A 10178-nucleotide genomic window follows, 5' to 3' on the forward strand; every position below is an offset into this window, starting at 1 on the left:
TCACCAGCAGCCCCCCAACCCCAGCCCCTGAGGGCTCACTGCAGCCCAGCTCTTTAGGTGATCAAACTTCCAGACCCTTCCTTCTGCACACAAATATAAATTAGAGCAATTAAAAGTATCTTGAGGGAAAAAAACGAAGCTGGAGGTCTCACACTGCCTGACTTTAAGGCATATTATGAAGCCACAGTGGTCAAAACAGCATGGTATTGGCATAAAGATAGAGATATTGACCAATAGAATCGAATAGAGTGCTCAGATATAGACCCTCTCATCTATGGACATTTGATCTTTGATAAGGCAGTCAAACCAACTCACCTGGGACAGAACAGTCTCTTCAATAAATGGTGCCTAGAGAACTGGATATCCATATGCAAAAGAATGAAAGAGGACCCGTATCTCACACCTTATACAAAAGTTAACTCAAAATGGATCAAAGATCTAAACATTAGGTCTAAGACCATAAAACAGTTAGAGGAAAATGTAGGGAGATATCTTATGAAACTTACAACTGGAGGTGGTTTTATGGACCTTAAACCTAAAGCAAGAGCACTGAAGAAGGAAATAAATAAATGGGAGCTCCTCAAAATTAAACACTTTTGTGCATCAAAGAACTTCATCAAGAAAGTAGAAAGACAGCCTACACAATGGGAGATAATATTTGGAAATGACATATCAGATAAAGGTCTAGTATCCAGAATTTATAAAGAGATTGTTCAACTCAACAACAAAAAGACAGCCAACCCAGTTACAAAATGGGAAAAAGACTTGAACAGACACCTCTCAGAAGAGGAAATACAAATGGCCAAAAGGCACATGAAGAGATGCTCAATGTCCCTGGCCATTAGAGAAATGCAAATCAAAACCACAATGAGATATCATCTCACACCCACCAGAATGGCCATTATCAACAAAACAGAAAATGACAAGTGCTGGAGAGGATGCGGAGAAAGAGGCACACTTATCCACTGTTGGTGGGAATGTCAAATGGTGCAACCACTGTGGAAGGCAGTTTGGCGGTTCCTCTAAAAGCTGACTATAGAATTGCCATACGACCCAGCAATACCATTGCTAGGTATCTACCCAAAGGACTTAAGGGCAAAGACACAAATGGACATTTGCACACCAATGTTTATAGCAGCGTTATTTACAATTGCAAAGAGATGGAAACAGCCAAAATGTCCATCAACAGAAGAATGGCTAAACAAACTGTGGTATATACATACGATGGAATATTATACAGCTTTAAGACAGGATAAACTTATGAAGCATGTAATAACATGGATGGACTTAGAGAACATTATGCTGAGTGAGTCCAGCCAAAAACTAAAGGACAAATACTGTATGGTCCCACTGATGTGAACCGACATTCGAGAATAAACTTGGAATATGTCATTGGTAACAGAGACCAGCAGGAGTTAGAAACAGGGTAAGATAATGGGTAATTGGAGCTGAAGGGATACAGACTGTGCAACAGGACTAGATACAAAAACTCATAAATGGACAGCACAATAATACCTAATTGTAAAGTAATCATGTTAAAACACTGAATGAAGCTGCATCCGAGCTATAGGTTTTTGTTTTGTTTTGTTTTGTTCTTACTATTATTACTTTTATTTTTTTCTCTATATTAACATTCTATATCTTTTTCGATTATATTGCTAGTTCTTCTAAACCGATGCAAATGTACTAAGAAACGATGATTATGCATCTATGTGATGATGTTAAGAATTACTGATTGCATATGTAGAATGGTATGATTTCTAAATGTTGGGTTAATTTCTTTTTTTCCATTAATTAATAAAAAATACATAAAATAAATAAAATAAAAAAATTATGCAAAATGTGTCCAGGTGGCAGGGAAATGGTGGACTGGAAGGCAGGAGAGGAGAAGCCAGAGAAGCTTCAGTTAGAGCTGGAACCACTGGAGGGCCTGAAGAAGAAGCAGAAAAAACCTGTGAAAACTAAGAGTATCTCTCCCAATAAGGGAGGGGAAAGTTCCAGCTACAGGAGAGAGAAGCAATCAGCTGATGAAAAAGCTGAAAACCTCCCAACAAGGCCAACAAAAATTCCCAAGTTCGGATTTGCCACAAGTAGTCAGATGATAAACGAACTTCATCAGTTCATCTTGGATAAACTAAAGAAATTGTTTTAACTCTTGCTCCAACCCGCCCCCCCCTTTAAGTAGTAGCATTTTAATGAAGACAAAGGCAGTGAGCCAGAGGAAATGCCTCCAGGAGCAGAGATGAGGACGAAGAACACTGGAAGGGAGGTACCAACATCGGCGGGACCGAACCATTTCAGCAAAGGAAAGCGTGGGTTTCAGACAACCAGAAGCTATGGAAGCGAAATTTCAGATCTCACCTTGGAAATCTCTATGGCCAAGACAGCAAAATGTTGAGATTTGAGATTGGGGTGTGGGGGTGTGGGTGGGTGTAATGTCAAAAGGAACTGCTTCCTTTTTCAAGAATGGTATAAAATGATCTTTGGAGCTGCCCTTCTTAAAAGATTGATTTGTATATTAATAAACGAGAGCTTCAAATTAGAGATAATTGTGTTTTACGTACAGATTTCAACACGTTTGCTAATTTTGTAGTTTTGTATGATTTGTTCCAAAGGTTACAAATAATAAAGAAATCAGAAATGGTTTGATTTTAAAGAAGTAGTTTGACACAATTAATAGCACATTTGGAGAGAAGCAAAAAGTCATTGTCTATTTAACTTGGTTCAAAATGGAAACAGTTGTTCTTTCATCTCCTTCATAACTAAACTGTCTGGATCCCAGGAACAGCCTTATAGAAAGGAATCACTGTATTAGGGGGATAATGTTACTAAACTATTGACTGAAAATTAATTTAGATACATTTAAAATCCAGCTTTTTTCCTATAGGTAATTGTCTTCTTCTAAATGATCATAAACTAGGTACTGCATTGCCTTCAGTGGATACAGACACTTAACTCTTTAAAAATAAACATTTTTTGAAATGTTATGTAAACTTGATTATTTGGTATTGCTCATTTATCTTAATGTTTTTTTCTACCTTCATTAGTCTTCAAAGAATTAATTTGCTACAAATGTAAAACAGTATTTTGAATGTTTGTTTTTGTTATTGGTTAGACCCTGTAAGCATCCCCACCAGAACTTGAAGTAAATCAAAGGAAGCATTTCTTTTAAAACACAAACCACCACCAAATATATAAATGTACATATTGTTTAAATATTTGGCTAATTTTATTTTTAAAAGGTATGAAATCCAAAAATTAACACTGTATGAAAATGGAAAATATGAGGATGCACTTTCTGTACTTTGTCAAAGCATTTAGGTTACTGCATCAGTTTGAATCTATTATGTACCCCATTTCTGGATTAAAGCCATATCCTTTAATCCTCATTCAATACTGCTGGGTGGGTAAGTACATGGAACCTTGAGTAGGGCATGAGATTTTTTTGGTTTGTCCAGAGTGATGCCCTGATAAATCCCAGAGTGATTTAAACCATGAATAAAAAAGTATTTGCAACATCCCCTTTGAGAAATGGTGTAAATGGGGGGAAATTCAGCTTCTCCAAGTTGAATTCTTGATATTCTCACAAGCAGTGGGGACAACCAAAGTTATAGGCTGAACCCCCAATCTTGGGGTTTGTGCATATGAAACTTAATCCCACAAAGGATAGGTCAAGCCTACTTAAAATTAGGCCTAAGAGTCACCCCCAAGAGATCCTCTTATTCACTGCCCTACCCCTGTTTACATGGGAGATGACTCCCAGGGGTGTGGACCTTCCTGGCAATGTGGGACAGAGATCTTAGAATGCGCTGAAACTCAGCATCAAGGGATTGAGAAAACCTTCTTGACCAAAAGGGGAAAGAGTGAAATGAGACAAAATAAAGTGTCAATGGCTGAGAGATTCCAAACAGAGTCGAGAGGTTATCCTGGAAGTTATTCTTATGCATTAAGTAGATATCACCTTGTTATTCAAGATGTAAAGGAGAGGCTGGAGGGAACTGCCTGGAAATGTAGAGCTGTGTTCCAGTAGCCATGTTTCTTGAAGATGATGGTATAATGATATAGATTTCACAATGTGATTATGTGATTGTAAAAACCTTGTATCGAATGCCCCTTTTATCTAACTTATCATCAGATGAGTAAAACATATGGAATAAAAATAAATAATAGGGTGAACAAATGTTAAAATAAATTTAGTAGATTGAAATGCTAGTGAACAATGAAAGGGGGGTAAGGGGTATGGTATGTATGAATTTTTTTTCTGTTGTCTTTTTATTTCTTTCTCTGAATTGATGCAAATGTTCTAAGAAATGATCATGATGATGAATATGCAACTATGTGATGATATTGTGAATTACTGATTATATATGTAGAACAGAATGATCATATCTTAAGAATGTTTGTGTTTGTTGAAATATTTTTTTAAAAAACTTAAAAATTAATTAAAAAGGAAAAAAAGATATGTAGTACAAAGAGAAAAAAGGTATATATATTGCTGGGTGGTGTCTTTTTATTGTTTCCATGCAGAAGTGACCACTGAATTCTGGGTGGAAACTTGATTAGACGGTTTCTAAGGAGTCGTCTCCATTCACTTAAGATGGGGGTTACCATATGATCCTCTCAGATTGTTTTTCTTCTAGCTGCACCAAATGTAGGGGGCTAGAAGGCTTAGATATTTTTTTATCATCACAGTCAACTTTTTTCCTTCTATTTTTTTGTGAAAAATAACATATATTACAAAAGAGCAATAAATTTCAAAGTACAGCACTACAATTAGTTGTGGAACATATTTCAGAGTTTGACATGAGTTACTATTCCACAATTTTAGGTTTTTACTTCTAGCTGCTCTAAGATATTGGAAACTAAAAGATATCAATTTAATGATTCAGCATACATATTCATTTGCTAAATCCTATCTTCATTGTATAACTCCACCATCATCATTGATCTTTCCATCCCTCTCTTTAGGGGTGTTTGGGCTATGGCCATTCTAAGTTTTTCATATTGGAAGGGTCTATACCCTTCCAATATGGGGTAGGGAGATGGAAGTATCTGATGTTCTGAAGAGGCTGGGCCCTCTAGGTTTTAGGACTTATCTGAACCAGGAACTCATCTGGAGGTTGTTGGTTTTCTGGGAAGTTACTAGTGCCTGGAATCCTGGTGAAACCATATATATTGCCCTAAGTGTTCTTTAGGACTGGCTGGAATGGTCCTGGTTGGGGGTTGGCAGATTATAATGGGTAGAAAAGTCTAACTGAAGCTTGTATAAGAACAACCTCCACAGTAGCCTCCTGACTGTATTTGAATGCTCTCAGCCACTGATACTTTATTAGTCATACTTCTTGCCCCACTTTTGGTTGGGATGGAATTACTGATCCCATGGTACCAGGACTGGATTCATCCCTGGGAGTCATCTCCCACGTCACTAGAGAGACTTTCTCCCCTGGATGTCATATCCCATATAGGGGATAGGGCAATAATGTCACTTGCAGAGTTGGGCTTAGAGAGAGTGAGGCCAAATCTGAGCAATAAGAGATCCTCCAGATGTAACTTTTAGGCATGCCTATTGGTAGTCTAAGCTTCTCTGCTACCACATAATCTTCACAAGAGTAAGCCCCAGGATCTCAGCCACTGCCTTTTGAATATCATTGGCCTACACGTACCCTAACATCAGCAATTTGTGGCAAAGGCCCAGGTCTCTGATGGAGGTGTCAAAAGAACTAGTGAGAGTAGCACTAAAGCCCTGCTGGTTGAGGAATCAGGGACAGGAAATTGGGGTTGGTGTTCCCAGGACATGGTCCACCCTCCCTTCACCAAATCCACTGGAACAGTGGATTCCAATGTAGTCCCAATGCCACCGACTCTGGGGTCTGAAAATTGAAGCCCAGGCATGGATGCCTGCTACATAAAACATGAGTGACCACAGGGTATTGGCATGTTATATTCTCACGGAGACTTGGCATGCTGCAGAACACAAACACTACTCCCTTCCACTTTCAGGAACTCACCATTTCCTGACGCAGATCAGGGTATGGACTCCATCTTCTCCCAGAACATTTACAGAGTAAGCGATACCACAGGGGCACAGGAAATGAGCTCAGGGGCCAAGGTATGACAGGACTGAACAGGCGTGACTACTTCAAAGAAGGACAGTAATGGGACAGAATTTGACATAGAAATCAGAAGTCTGGATCAAAATTATGAAATAATAATGTATTGTCAGACATACAAAAACAGAAAAGAGGGGCAGTCTGATGGTGGCTCAGTGGCAGAATTCTCATCTGTTATGCCGGAGACCCGGGTTCCGTTCCTGGTACCTGCCCGTGCAAAAAAAAGAAAAATTGCATGGGCCATGGTGGATTAGCTGGCAGAGTTCTCACCTGCCATGCCAGAGACCCAAGTTAGATTCCCAGTGCCTGCTCATGCAGAAGGAAAAAAAAAGAGGAAATATTAACCAAGTGAAACAAGAAAAAATAACTGAAAAGAATCAAAGGGAAATATTAAGAAAATATTTTTAAATTGTTTATAGTCGTGGCTGTTTATTTCTTACAGAGCTTGGAAGTCAAGATAAAAGTTTTATGAATAGGGGATCTTTGCTCTTTACCTTATATAAGCATTTTTTTGCAAGGAATGAGGGTAAATATCCCATATTAATGTTACAGACACAAGGCAGTATCATTAATCAAGCGGCCTACTCTTTATTATAGTGTTTTCTACAATTTTCATTTTTATTTTAAATTGTTACCAAATTATCCATGCCTAGAGTATAAAGTAATTTATAAAAATTGTTCTGACAAGAAGCAACATCCTGTCCTTATTCTCCCACACCCTCACTACTCCTTCCCCAGAATTATCTAGTTCCAACATCATTAGCTGCTTCTTTGGGATACTTTTTTTTTTTTGCGTGGGTAGGCACCAGGAATTGAACATGGGGTCTCCAGTATGGCAGATGAGAACTCCGCCTGCTGAGCCACCATCACCCGCCCTAGGGTAGATATCTTTTAATATGCATGTGGCTACTTCATCCACCCACACCCCACCAAACATCTGCAAACCTTTAACCTGCTCTCATCTTCCACACATGGTCGTTTTATGTTACATTTCTACGAACAAGCAACTATTGCCATATTGTGCTATTAACCTGTTCTCCATCTTCCATAGAGTCTCTAAATAGGTAGGTTGTGATCTTCAGTTCTTTTCAGAAGTTAATGAGTGGGAACATAGAATTCACTGTAAGTTTTGAAGGTGAAACATCTCTGAGGTGTAAACTTTACTTTGGTATGTTTTGTCTGGTCATATCCTTGAAGATCCACTGATACTTGCATAGTTAGGCTGCAGGCCACAGAGGCAACTCTAGGACATCATGCATCTGTCTCATCCCCACTACCACCAGCCTCAAGCTTAGGGATTCATTCACTTTGGGTACATTTTCTTTGCTGTTTATGTCTTCATTCATACTCAATGCACCAACAGAAAAGAGATCAAGGAATTTATAGGAAACTGACATACAGGAATCAGTAACTCAAAGTAGAATTTCATATGCCAAAAGGTACTGCTACTGGTCAGCAAGATGTTGGGTAGGATGCTCCCACTCAGAAAGCAAGCAGGAACTGGAAGAATTAACTTTATCAGAATTCTGGAAATATTTCCAAACTTTACATGAACCAATTTTTGATGAAACAAAATATAAACACTGAAATATGAGTTGAAATCTCTAGCATTTTACTAGGACTTGTCCCGTGCCCTCTCTTGCCTGATGGCAGTTCTGAGGATTGAGACGCTCATGCTTCTAGTGCTGCACCCTGGACCCAGATTCTGGAGGAGGCAGAGCAGACTGTGCATGTGTCTTTTAGCCCAACCAATGGCTACTATAGGGATTAATCCAAGATGTTCATCATATCTGCTTCACATATATTGAAACACATGTGGATAGGAAAAGCAGCAGGAATTCCTCAAAAATAATGAAACGGAGGAATTACAATGCAGTTCACTTGGCCAGCATCACCCTACTATCTAAATCATATAGAATTCTTACAAGAAAGGAAATTATATACTAATAACCTTTATGGTTATAGATGCAAACCTCTTCACCAAAACACTAACAAATCAAGTCCAACTAGAAAATTGAATGAATATACATTATAAACAAGTGTGGAACTTATTCCAGAAATGCAAGGGTGGTGCAACATAAGAAAGTCAATCAATGTAATACACCACACTAACAGAATGAAAGAAAAAAAACAATCATCTCAATGCAGAAAAGGTAGCTCACAAAACTCAATATGCTTTCTTGATAAATACACTCAGAGAAATAGGAATAGAAAAGAACTCCATCAGCATGATAAACAGCACATATGAACTATTCACAGCTGGCATCATACTAAATATTGAAAGCCTGAAACTTTTCCTCCTAAGATAAGTAACAAGGCAAATAAGTGCTAGCTAGAGTAATTAGGTAAGGAAAACAGATAAAAAGACATCTAAATTGGAGAGTAAGAAGTAAAGCTATCATTGTTCACAGATAGTATGCATGATTCTACTAAGATTAATTTCCAAGAATCTACAAGAAAGATACTAGAGCTGATCAATGAATCCAGCAAGGAAGCAAAAAGCAGCGGTATTTCTATGAACCATCAATGAACAATCTAAAAAGAAAATCAAGACAATATTTCCATTTATGAAAGCAAATAAAAGAATCAAATATCTAGGAAAACATTTACCTGAAAACGTAAAATAATTGTATTCAAAAACTTCAATATATTGCCAAAAGAAATTAAAGAAGACCTAATTAAATTAAAGAAAAAAAACTTGTTCATAAGATAGAAAACCCAGTATTGTTAAGATGACTATATTCCCCAAGTACACATACATACATACATGTTTCTTGATACCCACCGACTGTTTCTTTAGCGAACACTGATTAACATAGATTTTGGTACCAGAAGTTGTTGCAAAGAAGCAGAATTTTAATTATAATTTTTCTCAGTTCTGTGGGTTTTATAGCTGATTCTTTAGTCTGATTAGACATAATTCACAGAGCAATCTATTTCCAGTGGTAAAGGTGATATCAATAGTCCGTGGAATGTGCAACAGCAGAGGCCTGCAAAATATCACCATTCCGAATCAAATCCCTGTAAGATGTGAAGTTCTTTGTGACCAGGTATTTGATAAATCAGAATATTACTATCAAACTAACTGATACACTCAGATTGGCTGGTTGTTCTTAAATAAACTAGAAGAAAGAATGAGCTCAGGCTTCAAATTCCCAGCTAAATTGCTGCATACAAGATATAAGAGTTTCCTTTGTATGTCATGAAAGAAAATCTTATTTCCTACAGTCACAGAATTGACATTTCTAAAATGTAAACCTGGAGTCTCGTACTTTGATTTGAGACTTAACTAAGTGGCTGAATTACAGTGAAATTTAAATCTTAACCTGGTAGAGTATCTGTTGTTAAAATGAGGGCACTGATTGTGAAGGAATAGAGTCCTGAAAATTGGAATAGAGACACAGAGGCAGATAAGGATGAACCTGCGACATTGAACCTGTAATTTCCCCTGAGTCTGCTTTGTTTGGGAAGCATCCCTTCAAGCCTGCATTTGAGCAGGTTAACCCTGCTTTGCCAGATGAACCTGCATTGGCCTCCTCTCAGATAGCTGATTTGCAAGACACACTTATTATCCTCAGTATCCACCCCATCCACTCTATCTGCTTTTGAACATATATACAGACTTAAGAAGACCTTGTTACAGGTAAGTTTCATGAAAAACTGGCTCAAATGCCCATGGCCTTTACTCCTGCTATACTCCTTACTCTCTCATGGTGTCTCATGGGGAGTTCTTTATGAGAAGTTGACTGAGGAAAAGAAAGCTAGGATTTGCTTTACAAATGCATCTGCATGATATGAACTCCACTCCTAAATGTATCTGCATGATATGAACTCCACTCCTAAGTGGACAGCTGCAGCATGAGAGCCCCTTTCTGGAGCGTCACTGAAAGAAAATGATGCAGGCAAATACCCCGGTGGGCCGAACACCAAGGGCTGCACCTGTTTGTCATTTTGCTTGAAGGAAGAGATGGACAAAGTTGCAATACGTGTTGATTCGTGTGCTGTTGCAAACGGTGTGGCTGGGTCCCAGAGATTTGGAAGGAATGTGATTTCAATGTTAGTGACAAG

The 10178-nt window shown here is 38.2% G+C and overlaps 1 pseudogene; it reads left to right on the forward strand.

Moving 5' to 3' along the window:
- The first annotated feature begins 1861 nt into the window (after window positions 1-1861).
- On the forward strand, window positions 1862-2436 carry LOC143650991 (PEST proteolytic signal-containing nuclear protein-like; annotated as a pseudogene).
- Window positions 2437-10178: the final 7742 nt, after the last annotated feature.

This window comes from Tamandua tetradactyla, chromosome 11 (assembly GCF_023851605.1).
Source record: "Tamandua tetradactyla isolate mTamTet1 chromosome 11, mTamTet1.pri, whole genome shotgun sequence".
In the NCBI taxonomy this organism is placed as follows: Eukaryota; Metazoa; Chordata; class Mammalia; order Pilosa; family Myrmecophagidae; genus Tamandua; species Tamandua tetradactyla.